The sequence below is a fragment of the Aulostomus chinensis genome, chromosome 11, assembly GCF_037954235.1.
Source record: "Aulostomus chinensis isolate RoL2024-O1b breed Wild chromosome 11, RoL_Achi_v1.0, whole genome shotgun sequence".
NCBI lineage: Eukaryota > Metazoa > Chordata > Actinopteri > Syngnathiformes > Aulostomidae > Aulostomus > Aulostomus chinensis.
The window spans coordinates 20,682,090-20,699,230 of record NC_141330.1 but is presented as its reverse complement, the minus strand read 5'-3'; the positions used below and the strand labels follow the sequence as shown (position 1 = coordinate 20,699,230).

The 17,141-nt window shown below is 41.3% G+C and overlaps 1 long non-coding RNA gene across 2 annotated transcripts; it reads right to left on the bottom strand.

Moving 5' to 3' along the window:
* Nucleotides 1–1,091: 1,091 nt before the first annotated feature.
* LOC147253754 (uncharacterized) lies at nucleotides 1,092–8,967 on the bottom strand. Of its 2 annotated transcripts, XR_015118431.1 has the most exons (5): nucleotides 8,630–8,967; nucleotides 5,529–5,705; nucleotides 4,198–4,314; nucleotides 3,858–3,917; nucleotides 1,092–1,236 (listed from the first exon to the last, which is right to left on the bottom strand). It is a non-coding gene; the product is annotated as an uncharacterized LOC147253754 (long non-coding RNA). The 2 variants fall into 2 exon arrangements; XR_015118430.1 differs by lacking the exon at nucleotides 1,092–1,236 and having other exon boundaries at nucleotides 3,343–3,917.
* Between the last annotated feature and the right edge of the window lie 8,174 nt (nucleotides 8,968–17,141).

Below are 17,141 nucleotides of genomic sequence, written 5' to 3'. Positions count from 1 at the left end.
ACCTTTTCTAGGAACTGCAGAGCTTCTTTACTTGTCACAGTCTGAACACAAACGTGTCAGACTTGTCATAATCCTGCAAAAATAACAGATCGATAACTCATGTTTAAATCAATATTTTGGTGTCTCCATTTGACACATAAAAGACAAGAGAGAGAGAGAGCGAGAGAGAGAGAGAGAGAGAGAGAGAGAGAGAGAAAATCACACAGAGACCTGAAAGGTGAGAAGAATGGACAAAGGGGAGCAGGATGAATGTGGAGAATAATATGGGGTTAATTTGAATTCCTATGTATTTCATCATCAGAAAGCTCTTTATAGATAATCAGCTGTAAATCTCTCACAGAACTCCCTCCGTGGTCTTTGTTGAAATTCATTTAAAGAAATAGTGTTACATTTTTGGAAATATATTTATTCTCTTTCTTGCCAAGGGTAACTGTTGAGACAATGAGCTCAGCTTAGCGCAAGGACCAGAAACAGCTAACCAAGCTCTGTTCAAGGCTAACATAATTCTAATGAACACATTATAGCTTTTCTAATTCAGTGTTTCCCAAACTTTTTTTGGTGCCTTGTACCTACTGAAACATTCAACCTCCTGCTGGGTGCCCCCACTACCTCCACAGATGGCGCTAGCAACACTAGGGACTATTCTAGCACTGACATAAATGCTAGCTTTGTCAGACACAGTATTGAAAGCCTGCAGCGGTTGTGCTGTCTTCAATAACAGTTTCTGCTGCTCCTATGGGTGTGGGGTGATTAGTTTAACCACCTTATTTTAGCAAGCTGGGCAACATATTGGGTGCTTGGAGGGCTCTTTCTTTAACCCAAGAGGAACTAGACATCCTGGGGTGCATATCTAAAAGAGCCACCTGCTGCCCTACTTTGGCCTCGTTACTACATAGTTCTTGGGTGGACCTCCTGATGTTATTGTAACTCAATTTGTGAGCCACAGGTGTAATCCATACAAATCTGATGCTCTGGTTTAGCGTCAAGTAAATGATCAGAGGCTGCAAAAAGTTAGCTCTTATAAAAGCATTTTTTCCCCCCACACATATAACATGTTAATGACTGAGCATTAGTGGTGCGTCCAGGCCCAAAGCTCATCTCTTTATTGAAAAGACAGACGTGAGAGTGATTTCAATCTCCTAGATGGTCTCTTCAAGATTGTCAGCAATTCTTTCAAGGATTCCATCAAGCAGGGTCATGGAACTCATCACTTAATTGCCCCCAGATATTTAGAAACTGAAAGTTATGATGGAAAATGAAGAATGGTTACCGCATTGTGTCATCAGAGAAATTCAGGATAAGAAAAAGCAGAAGTTTACAACCTGATCTCATAGAAATATGTGAAATGACCCCATTAATGACAGCCTCTTAACACCCTTAGTGGTGCAGCATCTACGCTAACAGCAATAGAAAGACAGTCCGGTTCCCTTCTCAAGTTAGTGATCTTTCAGTTAAATGCCTGAAATAAGGTCTGTGTCTCATAAGAACTGACATATTTGAATGTTTTTTTCGAAAGCAAAAACACATCCGTAAAACCAGGCATGTGACTTTTTTAATTGTTTATGTGCCCTAAAAAAGCAGTTGCTAGAAAAAAAGAGGTTGATCAAGACTACACAGCTCATCGTGAACAATAAACATCATTGCTATCAAAAACACAAGAGGTGCAAAGATAGTTATGGTGACGCCAACGTCATGAGCTCCCTGATGGCATTAGATGTATCTAACGATTGAATTTATGCTTCATAAATCATACAAACGGTGCTATTTTTGAAGATTTTCTTGCACAACAAAACATTTAAGTCCCATAAACATGAGCGAAAATCCAAGGAAAAAAATTCCGTTAGCTTTTTGTAAAGGGAAGCCACAGTGATACCAACTTCCAGGTTAGCCTGGAAAATTATGTAACCCCTCTAGTGCTATACGAATAACTGCTTTTTGAAATTACAGCCACTATTGGAAGGTAATGTTACATGACATGTCAGTGGACTTAAGGTTATTATGTTTGAGCAAAAAAAAGCAAAATCCCCTGATAAAGACCGCTGCTTATTTGACACTGAACCAGAAAAAAGACCATTGAATATTATATTTTATATATATATATGCAATTTGTATATTATTCATTATCTATTTTTTCATCTGCAAATGTAATGAAATATGTCCACAGACTTGAGATGCTCCTGGGACAGCCAGTTGAGGAGACCTCACCACAGACTCAGATTTGCTGTCATTAAAATTTGACTGAAGTCCATCAAAGAGCATTCTGCCCCTTCAGCAAACTCCGTCGTACTCTTGATCCACAGCAGCTTACCAGCGATAAGTAGTTGATAAGAAGTCAAGGTCTCCATGAGAACGCCACACGGAGCGTTGCAGAAGAAGAGGAAGGTGATAACTCCATGTTCCTAAACAACTGGCTGAGTTATCTGCCCTTGCCTTCCTGTCTCGGATGTCCCATTCAGCTCTGGGGCGAAGTCATTATCATGGAGGTATTTTATAAACTCACAGATTGTACTGATATTCTGTAACTTTCAGTTCTGTGTCGCACTCTCCTAAATTATATTAGTTTGTCTCAAATTTGGTGTGTTTTTGGAACCAAGGTTATCTTTGTGCCAAATCCCTGCAGTGTTTGTATAGAAGGGCTGGCGAATCCATGGTCTGTTTATAAAAGAAAGCTGTGCAATTTCCTCTTTATAGAATAAGACGCAGCCTTGTGGACCCACACATCATCCTGTACCTGGCATCTGAATGCAGAATGAGATACCTACGGCAGGGACACAGCAGCACACCCGTATCACAAGCACTGCTATTTTGTTCCTCCAGACTCACACAAAAGCATACAAATATTCAAAGATATCTTTGGCATTTTCAACACGACTCTCAGATAAATAATTCAGGCTTTATCTTCAGAGAGTACACCAGTCAACGCCGGCCATCTCTGTCTGGTGTGCTGTGTGTTTTATTGAATGATCAACGCATGGACAGTTTGCCTATTTGGCCCATGTCTCATTGACTTTTAATGTTTGCATGCGGAATGTATGATCATTAAAGAGGTGACATAGACTGAGTAAAAGGAAAAGTACCCCCTCCTCCGTCTCCCTCTGTCCATTCATTAATTATATCTATAGCCCTTTAAGCCCTTCATGAGTGTCGGAGGAGTGTCGGGAAGCTCTCTAATCCCGCCGTTGCTCTTTATTCTGCCCATGACGCTCATCCCCCCCCGTGTCAGATCCTGAAACCCCACTAATCCCCCGGTGGCATTGCGAGCGGGGCCCCAGCTGTCGGCTCCCATGCTGCACGCGGCTAATTTGTGGTCCTGCTCGGGGTGCTAATGTCACCATGCCCCATCTACTTCAATAACTACTTTTTCTACTCCTGTTCTCTTTGCCCTCTCCGTCTCCCCGAAACTCCTGGCTGCCACCGAGTGAGTGCTTTTGTTTCCTCTGTTGTATTAAGAGTCAATGTCCTTTTCCTCCATGGCTCCACATTACAAATCTGCCACGTAGCCCTTTCTCCCCTCCACCAAAAGCTGAATGGACGTGCAGTGGAGGAGGTGGAGATAAATGCGGAGTGGAAGGCAATTTGCACTCAGCAGCAGAGCGCACACAGAATGAGTATTTGAATGATGGCGCATCAAGAATCCTCAAGTTCAATTAAGAGTGCTTAACAATACATCGCTATGCAGGCTAGTTCTCTTCGATGTGTTTTAATGAGCGGAAGGAGGTGAGGAGAGGGAAGGGCGGTGGGTATTGATTAGAAGAGTTTTCTTTCTTCCTAAGCTCTCCGAGCAGCTCAGTGGAGCAGTGGGCTGCAGACAGATTTGGGATACATTGGTGTCGCCCACCCAGACTGGTGCCACCCACCTGGCTATTTTGTGCGTACGAAGGAGTGTCAAGGCAAAACTGCAGAGCTTCCAGATTCTTCTAGGAAAAGTAGACATGGCAGAATAATGACTCAAATGTATAGACAGAATATGTTATTCAAACAACAGATGCATGTGGAGCTGGAGGCGGATCTGTATGCAGATTACATGTACCGTACATTCCAAATTGTTTTTCTTGTCAATACTACGTCACACAGACAAGCAATAAACATTGATGCAAATTGCATCTGTCTCTCAACACTGAGCCTCCGACAGAGGGTGATGATGATGCATTGCAATGTTAGCTACTTTAGCATGTTCTTTTATTTATTGCTTATTACCCTGGGAATCTCCTGCTGGTGTATTTCTTCTCCTCTGTCTCCCTCTCACTGGTCTGACCTTCCTCTTTCTCCACCGTCATCCATCCATGGTTATGCTGTCTGACAATGCATGTATCCCTGGTACCGACACCGACACCAGATATATACGACTGTTACAGTGTAATTTCATGATGAACTAGTAAATTCAATGTAATAGCTGCTTGATAAGCTTGGTCTGACACATGATTACATGATTTAGAAGTTTTCAGAGATAAGCAATTGTTATTTCAGCTCAAAATCTGACCTTTACCTATGACTTTTTCCAAGGTATCTTACAAGGAATGGCTTGCTGCGCTTTCATGCTGCTATATTCATTAAAATGCTGACCACAGAAAATCTGAATACAATTCTACAGCCCCAAATTTTACCATGGCATGTTTTGAGCCCAGATTTGAATTTACATTTTATATCTCTTTACTTTATTTTATGAATATCTATTCATTTTATTTATTTCATATTTCATCCCATTTAAACTGGCAGCATGGTGGTGCGGTGGTTAGCACTGTTGCCTGACAACAAGGAAGTTCCAGGTTTGAGTCCTGGCTTGGGCACGGGATCTTTCTGTGTGGAGTCTGCATGTTCTCCCTGTGCCTGCGTGGGTTCTCTCACTCCAGTAGAGAAAAAAGAACTTTATTTTGGTCGAGGATTAGTCTGCAAAAATGGTTGAAATTTGTATCCACATTTAGTCCATAGAACTGTAATGATTTTACTCAATTAAAACTGTTAAAATTGTTGTTTAGTTTTACTCTATGACTGTTGCCACAACCTGTGACTGTTGATAGTTTTGTCATGAAAACCGTTTGCTTTTTAGTGCAGTTTCACTGGAAAATGGTTGTGCTGCTACACTCATACTACTTCTGTTGATGAAAACCGACCTTAGTTTCTATGTAGTGAGGCTTAATGTGACTAAAGTTTTTCTTGGCAGTTGAGTTTAGTCCATATATGTCTTTGTCTTTAGATTAAATAGATATTAGTTTCAGCGATTATATTGTTGTCTAATATTAGTCTCATTTTAATTGTCTGACAGTGTTTGGTTCTTGCTTCATTTGCTTTCCAGGAAAATATCTGCCATTCAAATCACAGTGATAAATAACAAAAATATCAGGGAAGAAAGAAACCAAGACAGGGGTGACAGATGAACGGTATCAACCATTGAAAGACTTGAGATGTAAATAGTTCATAGTGAGGCAGACACAGACTAGAGAATGAGGAGAACAAACAAGTGATTACAGTGAAAATGAGAGTTTGAGCCACAAGCAGGAACAGTTGGAGACGGGATGAGTGGAGCTGACCCTGTTCTCAAGTTCTCTCTTGGCGTGGCCTCATCGATGTGACATGCATTACCCCGCCGTCCCTTCCCTTCACTGTTGTCTCTTTCCTGCCAGTTGTGATCACAGCGTGTCTCTAACATGCAGGGCCAACGCTCCATGCTCCTCTCCCTCGATGTGTCATCTCCTTCTCTGGACCCGCTGTCACAGAGATCAGTAAGAAAGAGAAGTCAGTGAGAATTTTCCAACAGTCACTCTCTCCCAATGGATTTTGCCACACACTTTCTTTGCTTGTCTGTGAGGCAGTGGGATTATCTCTGGGGGCTGTTGGGCTATTCAAGGTCAGGACGAGTGTTTACAGGACTGCATGCAAAAAAAGTATTCACAAAGTTCCTGAAATCCAGTTGGTGGGAGTTCCGTTTGTGGGTAGTGTGCAGTCTTGAGTAACTGAGAGAAGAAGTCATAACCAAGTTAATTTCAGACTGATTTTTCATTTTATCATCTTTAAGAGATTTAAATCTCACAACTACATAAATTCCATCCATCCATTTTCTTCCAATTATCCTGTTAAGGGGGGGGGGGGGGCTGGAGCCTATCCCAGCAGCTTTCAGGCGAGAGGCGGGGTTCACCCTGGACAGGTCACCAGTCCATCTCAGGACCAACACCTACAGACAGACAACCATTCACACTCACAGTCACACCTACGGTCAATTTAGAGTATCAATCAGCCTCGTCCTCTCTTGAAGGTAGGAGGAAGCTGGAGCACCCAGAGAGAACCCACACAGGGAGAACATGCAGGGCCGTTTCAAGAAATTTGGGGGCCCCAAGCAAAATGGATATGGATATGGAGCCCCCCCCCAAACCACAAAGACACATTGTTGGAGTTCACACAAACTTTATTGAATATAACTATGAAATATATTTTAGAAAAATTGTTGAATATTTATTTTTTTAAAAAACACCACCATCCCATAACAACCATAAAAAGTACAAATAGCATTGGAACAAAAAAAAAATCCAAAATAAAACTGCTAAAATGATAAACCAAAACTACTAAAAAATAAATAATAAAAATAAATAAATACTATAGCTTTCACAACTGCTGCTAATCAACACCCCAAGCTCATGGATGTTTAGTACACTGATTTAGCTTAACCATAGACTAGTCTTAAGCATTCTGCTTGAAAATTAGACACCGGATGCTTTAAAGACAGTGAACAACCAGAGTACATGGGTGGAGTTTTGTTGTAAAAAAGTAGTGTTTCCAGTAGTAACAAGAAGAGTAGTAAAAGAATTGCTAAAACATCACTGCTTCATTTATGCAGTTTAAACGTAATTCCATAGAGATGTTACAAACGTTACTTGCTGAATATGTTACGTTAATCACAACATTGCAGCAGCCAGCAACACTATTTGTTACACAACTGTGTTTTATTGTTAACATCAGTGTTTCCAGTGGTAATAACGTTAGGTAATATATACAGAGAGAGTTAGCATTTGCAAGCCAGCCAGGTAGCTAAAATAAATATCACCCATAGCCTAGCCTATTTTGTTTGCCTAACGCAGCATTTCTCAAAGTGTGTGGCGCGAGGCGTCCCGGGGGGGGCGAGTCACCCGACGTCCAAACATTATTTCTCCCCTCACCTTTCGCTTTGTTTATGGTTCCACCACGAAAAAAATTCCAACGTCCAAACATTAGTTCTTCTTTTAAGGTTTTTTGGCGGCTGGCATCAACTTATAGGTGCATTTGCCGCCACCCACCAGACTGGAGTGTGGAGCAGTAGAAAAGCAGTTACAGACTATATCTACAAGGGTAACAAAAGACCCAAACCAAAATTAGAACAAAAACAAAACAAAAATTAAATAAATAAATAAATAAAAGGAAAACCCCTAAATAACTAATAATACACCAACTAAATCCTCTCCATTAACCCGGTTTTCCTTACATGCTTATTTACATTTTCTGTCCTTTTTCACAGATTCCCTAACGTGAATCCTATTTTTTCCCTTTGTAGTCCTGTCTTTAACGTTCCCCTCTCCCTCTCATATTCCTTACACTCCATCATCACAAGCTCTACTGTTTCCTTTTTATTACACTTTCTACAGTTGCCTGTAGGATGTTTCCCTATCAAGTGTAATGTGCTGTTTAATGCTGTGTGTCCCAGTCTGAGCCTTGTGATGACCACCTCCTCCTTCCTGTTCCCGCTCAAAACCTGTTGTTCTCCCACTTGTTTCTGTATACTGTAGAAGTGCCGTCATGTTTCATTTGTGTCCCAATATTCTTGCCATACCTTTTGTATATGTCTTTTGATGATCGTCTTCCCTTCTTTTTTACCTATCGGAATATTGATGGTAATTGCTTGTAATCTGGTTGCCTGTTTTGCTAAAATGTCAACTTCTTCATTTCCCTCCACCCCTACATGAGCTAGGACCCACACAAAACTGACTGTCTTTTCCCTGCTATGTAGTTCATGTACTAGCTGGTGTATTTCCAACACCAGGTCTTGTCTGTAGGATTTCATGGTTTTTATGCTTTCTAATGCTGCCCAACTGTCCGAAGCCACCAAAGAGTGCATTTCGCAATTTCCCTTAAACCATTTTAGTGCAAGAATGATTGCTATTAGCTCCACTGCCAAACATTAGTTTCCCCTCACCTTTCGATTTGTTTATGGTTCCACCGCGAAAAAATTCCGACGTCCAAACATTAGTCCCCTCCCCCCCTCCCCTTTTGCCCACGGTGAGGGGGAGAACTAATGTTTGGACGTCGGAATTTTTTTCGCGGCGAAACCAAAGCGCGCTTTAAACCTCTTTCATAGCAACAGGTCAGGTCTGTTTTTAAAATGGAGAGATATCTGACAGGGATGAAACACATTTTATTTCATTTTTTTCTAGTTCTGAAAAACTAAAGTAATATTTGTAATTTTTAATAGGTCAATAAAGTTAAACATGGCCTATTTTGTCAAAAAAATTTGGCGTGGGGGGGGGGAATGAAAATTTTTCTTCCTCCAAAGGGGGGAATGACAGAAAAGGTTTGAGAACCACTGGCCTAACGTTACGTGCAGCAGCAGCACTTGTACAAGACTGAAGACTCAAACGGCTAATTTATCAAATAAACTATCACTTACCGGTGTCTTGTTTTTTTTTGCTTCCTCTTCTTTTTTCTTCTTTCGTTTTTGGCTTCACGATGGATAACTTCGCTTCATTTTTTTAAATTTAGCGCCGCTAAATCGGAAGCTCAGGCGTCGCGAACTTGGCTGGCTGGCAGAATTTCAAGGGGAAGCCGCAACAAGTAGGGGAGGGGGCGGGGCCCCTCATTGAGGGGGCCTCCGAGGGAGGTGTGTCGCTGCATTTTCCTTTCACTACAGTTGCAGAGTGGGGCAAACAGTTTGTCATTGCATTTAGTTCCTAACCAGTCGTTGTCTGGGGGCCCCTAACAGCTCGGGGCCCCAAGCACTTGCCTGGTTCGCTTGCCTTGTTGCGGCGGGCCTGAGAACATGCAGACTCAACACAGAAAGATCCTGTGCCCTAACTGGGGCTCAAACCCAGAAGGGAGGCGACAGTGCTAACCCTTTACCGCTGTGCCACCCAGGCCATAAATCATTTTGTTAATTTGTCTGTATGTTGTCGCATATCACTAGACAGCAGACTTTTTTTTGTTTCCTCTCCTGTCAGTTTGTTGGCGGAAATATTTTCTCCAAATGCCCCCGAGTGGAAAATGGAGCATACTTTGCCTTTGTTTACAAGAGTTTGGAATTTCTATCGGGCACCATGCACCTGTTTGTGTTTGACAACCACAAGAAGCAGTTCCTAGTCAGAGAGAATTGAGAACACTTAAATCAGACAGCCAGAGTGAGAGCAGGCCAACAGACGGAGAACAGAGGCAAGAACCTGACATACCGTCACATCAAACCTCATTCACATTAGGAAGCTGAACCTCCTGAAAACCCTGGTCTTTGTTATAAAAATCCAAAGCTTTATGTAAAACGGGTGTGTGTTTTTACGCATTTAGTGTCTCAAGGACAAAGTCTGAACTTGTACTGTAGCTGTTTTAAGTTTTAGGGGTGCAATGCTTGCACATAAACAGAAGTTTAAAAAAAATTGTAGTTTGTTATTTTTTTGTTGGAGTTTTGTTGTCATTTATTCCCCTTTATGAGCCACAGAAATGAGGAATTCCTCATGATGTCCTTGTGAAAGTCAAAGAATCTCATTGTGCTGTCTTTGAAATGAGCGCAAACTCAATCGTACCAACCCTTAACTTACACTTTCACATCAACAGATAATCATCTGCACTATTATTTAATTGACTTGGCCACGTTCAGATACTTTATCTACACTGGAATCAGTGAAATATTCATCCATGACATTGAAAATAAATTATTCGTAGCAGCTCCTATCCAGCTGCTGATATTTTTGCTATAAATATTCCCCAAAATTATGTAAAAGTATTTTTTCCCCAAGGTAAGTGGTGTACCGTAACAAGCAGGAGAGCATTGATGTGTGAAATAATTTTGGTTGCGCTACACTATATTGAAGTGGAATAACTGAATATGTTTGCAGGATTTCTTTTTGGTGTGGCTCTGTGTAGACGGTCCCTGCTCTGTGGTCCCTGGCTGCACGTAGAGAACAGCGTTATCCATATAGACATGAGGATGGCTGGTGTGGATAAAAATGAGATTGTAGTTTATTGTTTACATTACTGTGGTGATGCGCGTGTTCTAAACAGTGTTTCACTTCTGAATTATTGATCCCAGAATTTCTAATCTGTGAATATGTTTCCAACTTTATTGAACTGTGGAAGTTACAAGCTCAATAAATTAAGCTGGGAGCCACAGGCAGACAAAATAATGTGCTTTTTTTTTTTTAGCCCATCTCTCTTTTAACCCAACATCTCACATTGCTGAAAGGCAAAATACACTGAACTGTTTAAACACAACGATAATGCCACTACTGAAGAATGTTTCCTCCTTGTAACCCTCTGCCCTTCCTTTGTGTATCTAGCAGTGGCTTCCACTTCCATAATAGTTGCTGATAAACTGTCACTCTGATGGCAGCTGGCCAGTGGAGCCATGTCTTACATTTTTGACTCACAAATCAGAATGGTTTTTAACTGCAAACCAAACTACAAGATGATCAGAAATTTGCGTGACATATAAAAGGAAGTTTGCAGTGTTTAAAGTTTGCTCAATCTATTTTACGATTATTAACAAAGACACAAAACAAACCTCATGAAATGGACAAGTGAACCTTTTTGTCAATGGAAAACAAATCATGTTGAGTGACAAGTAAATATTCCTAATTTGCAAAGACAACTTTATTATTTTCAAGCAAAACTTCTGAAAATATACAGATAATATAAAGATAAAAGGAAAATCAGTCAATAATGTTACTTACGATTAAAGAAATGAATACAGTCTGCCAAGTTTTGCGAATGAATCTATCTTGATATTAGTTTTAAAGTAGTTTTGCTGTCAAATCCAGTTTTTGATAGTGTGGAAAGTGTTACTCTCAAAATAATTTTGTTTGAGTGGATAATAAAAACAAATAAAGCTTCATAAGTGTCAGGGAATCATGTATGGCACTTAGCACTGTAGCAACACCTCAGGAAGTCTGTTTTGGGCCTTTGTTCGACTCCTGAATGAAGGTATTATGTGCAGCAGAGTTCACTCAAAGTTTTCAGGAGAGATTACAGCAGAGCCTGTGAGCTGCTGTGCACAAGGTTATGAGTTAATTCCTCAACAACAGAGTGTGTTGGTGCCGCAGAAAGGCAGCAGATGACATACGTGTGTTTGCATTCTTGCAGCACATGATTGTATATTTAATGCATAGGTTAAAACTTTGACATTCCTGCATGAAACCATATTCCTCCCTTTCTGTACATAATAGCTGCTGCTGCTGCTGAGGCATGGTGCAATAACCAGGAACATATTCAGAACCTTGCTGGTAAGGTGCTGATATATATTTTGGCCCAGCTGTCAATAAATCCTCTTTCATCAATAAATATTCATGTAACTGAGTAGCTAATAAGAGGAAAAATATACACACATTGTTATATCGGTTACACCAGCCTGGAAATTGATCTAATTTATTTATATGGATGGCAGAGATCTCTCGCACTTGAGCTCAAATAACACTGAGGTGCTGCACAATTGCTGGAAGAAAAACCCTGGGGCAGGGTTATGCCCAGGATTTCTCTGGTGCTCTCCAGAGGGGTGCTGTTGGTGATTTGCATTGCCCCCCTCCAGGCACTTTCATCTTGACCTGGCAGCACCATGCACGTGGCAAAACAGTAGCTAGTGCAGTTACCTGGACAACTGATCGCAGAATTACGGGTGGGAGAGGGGAGAGCAAGACAAACAAGGTAAGGTAGAGTCGGCTGTCTTCAATTCAGGTGCTCCAAGTTTTTCATTTTGTCCAGCTAATGAAGGACTGCTTCAGCGTAGAGACTGCTTCGATGTAGAGACTGGAGGTGGATGCAATTAACTGGCTGGCTGCAAGGAGCTCTGTGGGCTGTAATTGGAACTAGAGGCTGTTTTATGCACTATGCACCGAGTTTATGCAGTCACATGCCGATGTATTAGGTACACTTTGATAAAACTAGCACATTAAAATAAAACAGACCTGCAAGAACTTCCTTCATGAGCATTATAATGTTTAATTTATATTGAGTCTTCAAAGAGGTGTTGATTCATACAAATAGTCATTTTGGACTCACTCACAGCCTCACCTACGGTCAATTTAGAGTATCAATCAGCCTCGTCCCCTCTTGACGTCTTTGGACTGTGGGATGAAGCCGGAGTACCAGAGAGAACCCACACAGGAACAGGGAGAACATGCAGACTCCACACAGAAAGATCCCGTGCCCAAGCCAGGACTCAAACCTGGAACTTCCTTGTTGTCAGGCAACAGTGCTAACCACCGCACCACCATGCTGCCAGTTTAAATGGGATGAAATATTAAATAAATAAAAAGATCCCATGCTCGAATTGGGGCTCGAACCTGGAACCTTCTTGCTGCGAGGCCACAGTGCTGACCACTGCACCACCGTGCCACCCGCCAAGTTGGATATTTTATTCAGATTTCTAAATGTTTTTGCAGGGCTTTTGATAACTGGGGGTGTGTTTAGATGTTTCCCCCAATGCCTGACGTCAGTGTTTAAACCTGTACTGACAGAAGGGCATGCTCATGCACTCAAACTGAACCTCATACAGATTTAATAAGGGCTTGGAGGCCCAAGTACGCAAGTAACAAAATCAATTCTGAATGAAAGTGCCTCCTTTAATGTGTTCATTGAACTCATTTGACTTGTTTGTGTTTGTTTGAGAAAAATCTAGGTTTCCATGAAGTGACATCCAATAATTAGCTCACATGTGCAGTACAAAATTGCACAGATAAAGGGATCAAAAACTAAGCAGATGATCAGGAAATGTAGAAGTACACTGATCTACTTCACCCTGTATAACCGTCCACCCAAGCCATTAAGGAGCCTCTCCACATCTCTTTTTGACTCTGTTTCCATGTTTACCCACTCAGCCATCAAGTGACAGGATACCCAACCCTACCGCCTGCTGCATGTTAATGTACAACTGTGATTGTTTTTATTCAACTTCAGGGGCTCAGTTGAGATGTGTGCAGCCGAAGGCTGGCATCAGTTAACTGAGAGCTGTTCTCAGACAGATTCTTTTCAAGAATTAGTCTTAAATGATTGAAAGAGTACAGTGGAAATATTGTTTTTCTGTTATCCTTCACACTTCAAAATAGAGGTAAGAGACACGAACAGTTCTGTATAGATACACTTTTGAAGGAAATTCCCACTAAATTACAATTTTGGTCTTTGAGAGGCCACGAGTGCTTCCTTTGACTGAGAGAGAAGGTACAACTTCATTCAAAACTCACAGATAAGGCACTCTTTTTTTTCTTTTTTTTTTTTTAAGTGACAAACAAGCAGTACCCTTTTTCGGTACATACTATTAATACTTTTAAATGTGCCAAATAAGGACACTGGGTGACATTCATGAAATGTTCTTACACATTTTTTGTCTTTTTACACCCTAAATTTATTCTCCTTATTATACAGGGAGGAATCGAAGTCATTTTTCTTTCCTTTATTTATAAATCTGGGTTATTTTGTAATCTCTGGTGTAGAAAATGATGTATATGTATTGTTAAGTATTCATATATCTATTATTGCAGTCATTATTTGAGTTGTGGTCCATACATCTGGTACGGACGAAGAAACAGGACATTGAATTTGCTCCAGAAATCTGAACTTACGTTGCTGTGCTCAACGCTCCTTCTGCTTGAAATGCATTGACTTGTTTATATTTAGCGACTGAAAGGACGTGAACATCACTATGCAAAGTTATGTAAATGAGGTCCAACTCAACATGCTGATTCAATAAAGCCAAATTGTTATTTAGTATTATTGAAAAGAGACATTCAAACTGAATAATGCCACAATTTAGGCGGATACAGATCAATTTACATACTATGGAAGAGTCCCATAGTCCCCAGTGACACAGTCAGGGGTCAGACCAGAGTGCAGATGTGGCACAGTTGCAAATGTCATCCACTGACACAGTTCAGTAAGTTAACAGAACTCAGAAGAACAAACTGGAGAAGCTCCTCAGGCCATGTGACCACAAAAGAGTAATGTTCTGAATTGTATCGCTCTTGTGAATAAATATTAGTGCAGACACTAAACTGGCAAGATAGCTTTAACTCCAGTATCTATTCCAGGTAAAAAATAAAATAGAATACAATAAACAAAAATAATCTTACAAGAAAGAGGAGCCTCATTCAGTTGAATGTTTGTACAAGGAAGTTGTTGTTTTTTTTTTATCAGTGTTCTGGAGATGAGCTCCTGATGTTCTTTTAAGTGAGACCATTCACAAGAACCAAATGGATCTGGTTTGACAAAATAAAGAAATCTCAGACAAGGTCAGAACACTCATCCTAGTGCATTATTAGCCTCAAAACTGCATTCCATTAATGTGAAGGGTGTTTGGAAAGAGCCAATGAGGGGGAGGAAGGAGAAGGGAGTGTGAGAGGAATGAGGGTGGAGAGGAGAGGTGTAACAGGTTTCCAGAAGGACATGAGGAGGAGTAGAAGATGATGAGGGTGCTGAGAGTTCGATAGCGGTGAAACCAGAGAAACCTAAAGGCAAAGATGTTTTAAGAGGAAAGAGGCATGAATGAGAAGTCCAATAACACCAGTTTAATTTGAATATTAATAATTCCACTTTGGCCCTGTCCAAATTGGAGGTTAACTGGCTTCCAGGTGTAAATGATCATTTTGTCAATTTCTATCAGCTCCCAGCAAAACATCTAGAAGACAATAAAGATGACATATTTTTTCAATCTTGTGTTTACGGATTTGGATGCAGTTAGGACATGATTATTGTTTGCCTAATCACACAAGATGATCCAGCAGATATGGAGTCATGATTCTGTCCAATTAATGATTTAGAGAAATGTCTTACTTTCTTTTTAGCTCTTTGTGTCGGTCACGCAGCGATGGTAGTGAGATAATGACTGGGAAACGCACATCTTTATGTTAAAGAAGCACTAGAATCGATGTCATGTACCAATGAGTGAATCAGAGCAGGGCCTTTGATAGGTTTCATGGCCCCTGCTCCGACCTCGGGCACTGTGGCAATAAAGGAGAAAAACAAAGTTGGAAAAAAGTTTTAAAAAAAGCTCCCTGGTGGGGACAAGCGTGTTAGGCTTGTCGCCGTACGCTGCAGAAAGCCTGCTTCCAATCTCATGGTGACTCACGCGTGGGGGGAGTCTCATTGGCTGACCTTATCCTGAAATTGTTTTACATTAATATTCCGATTTATAAAATAAAAAAGGAACTGACACTTTAGTAGCCATTAGTGTCTTTCTCCACTTTCAGCCTCCAAAGGAAGCAAAGTTTTTCAAATATAGATGAACATTATCTGGTACTGAAGAATGACCCCAAAAATGGTCGTGGTCAAAGGTCACGTTCACTGTGGCAGTCACCTATCGTGGCCTGGTTCTATTAGTTGTGTGGTACAGTAGTACAGTCTTCTGACACAGGGCCAACAGCTTGATGAAATATTATTGCTGATTTTCTATTTATTTTTGCTGAAAGCTTACAATGAAAAAAACAAACAAACAGAAAGCTGCCTGTGACAAACAACAGCCAGGAGAGTAAATGATAATAGCAATAATACAGGCTGAGGAAAACATTTAACTGAAAGAAACTCATTTGCAGGACTGAGGGGGGCTACACTTTGTTCATCAGGTGGTCCATTCTCATCGTAAGACAGGAGCAGTTTAATTATCCTGCTCATGCCTCAAGCTGACATGAGTCATCCTCATCCAGACTCGTGGCCAGCCTTCGGAGGTGGGTGAACTCTGATCACTTTTGTTTACCTTTGAAAACAGTTTGCTCAGCAGTGATGGCTGATATTCATTTGTCTCATCAAGGATTCATTGACCTGCACTCATTTGGTCTCTTTGAAAGCTGACATTTACACTGCCTGTCCCCGTGTCCACCACTCCCTGTGTGTCTGTCTGTTTCCATCCACCTGTTGCCTCCAATATAGACGGTGAACAGTCACAGAGGCCTTCAAAGACCTGGGAGTAATTTTGGCTCAAGCAAACTCACCAAAGTGCTATTTCGCTTCCTTTCTATGTGTCTTTTCCTTCATCCTCCCTCCCTTTGTATTTCTGCTGACTTTCACGGCCTCTGTCTTCCTCTATATATGTTCTATCTGCTTGCCTTGACTCTCTCGCCTTGCCTGCCCTCTCTCCTCTGTACCTCGGTGCACCTGGCTGGCTGCTGAGGCCTGACACTTTAAAGACATTGGATTCAGCTTCGGCTGCAAGTGGAATATCAATATCTACTGCACACACACACACACACACACACACACACACACACACACACACACACACACACACACACACACACGCACACTCTCACTCATCACTCCCTCCCACACATGTAGCGACATATAGCCCGCATGCAGAAAACGAACACACACTGTGACACTCTATATCAAAGCAGATGGAGGCTGCCATGTTGCAGGACCGAATGACCATTGCAACAGAAGGAGGAAAAAATATAAACAAAACTGTACAGCCATATTTTTTTGTTGCTACAAAGCAGCCTTTTCTTTCCAAATAACATGGCCGGCATGTGTTGGTTACATCAGAAGAATTTTAAGCAGCTAACTGTAAGCCCGGTAAAACCTCATCTGTGCTTGAGCATGTGTGCACGTAGTGAAACACTCACACACAGACACACACACACAGACAAAGACACACACACACAGACACACTCACAGACACCCACACAGACACCCACACACACACACACACACACACACACACACACACACACACACACACACACACACACACACACACACACACACACACACACCTATCCTTCCCTGCTCTCTCTCTGTCTCTGTCTCTCTTTGTCTCTGTAGACCACTCTTCTCTCTCTCCCCCTCCTCTCTCTTTGTTGATCTACGTGTGGACGCCTCTCCATCAAAGCTAGATTACTACTCTCAGGATTGCTTGGTGTAGACCTTTTGCACCTGGGAGTTAAAAGATTGACTCAAGAGGTTATCGCATTCCTCTCATTTTCTGTTAACATTGTTTC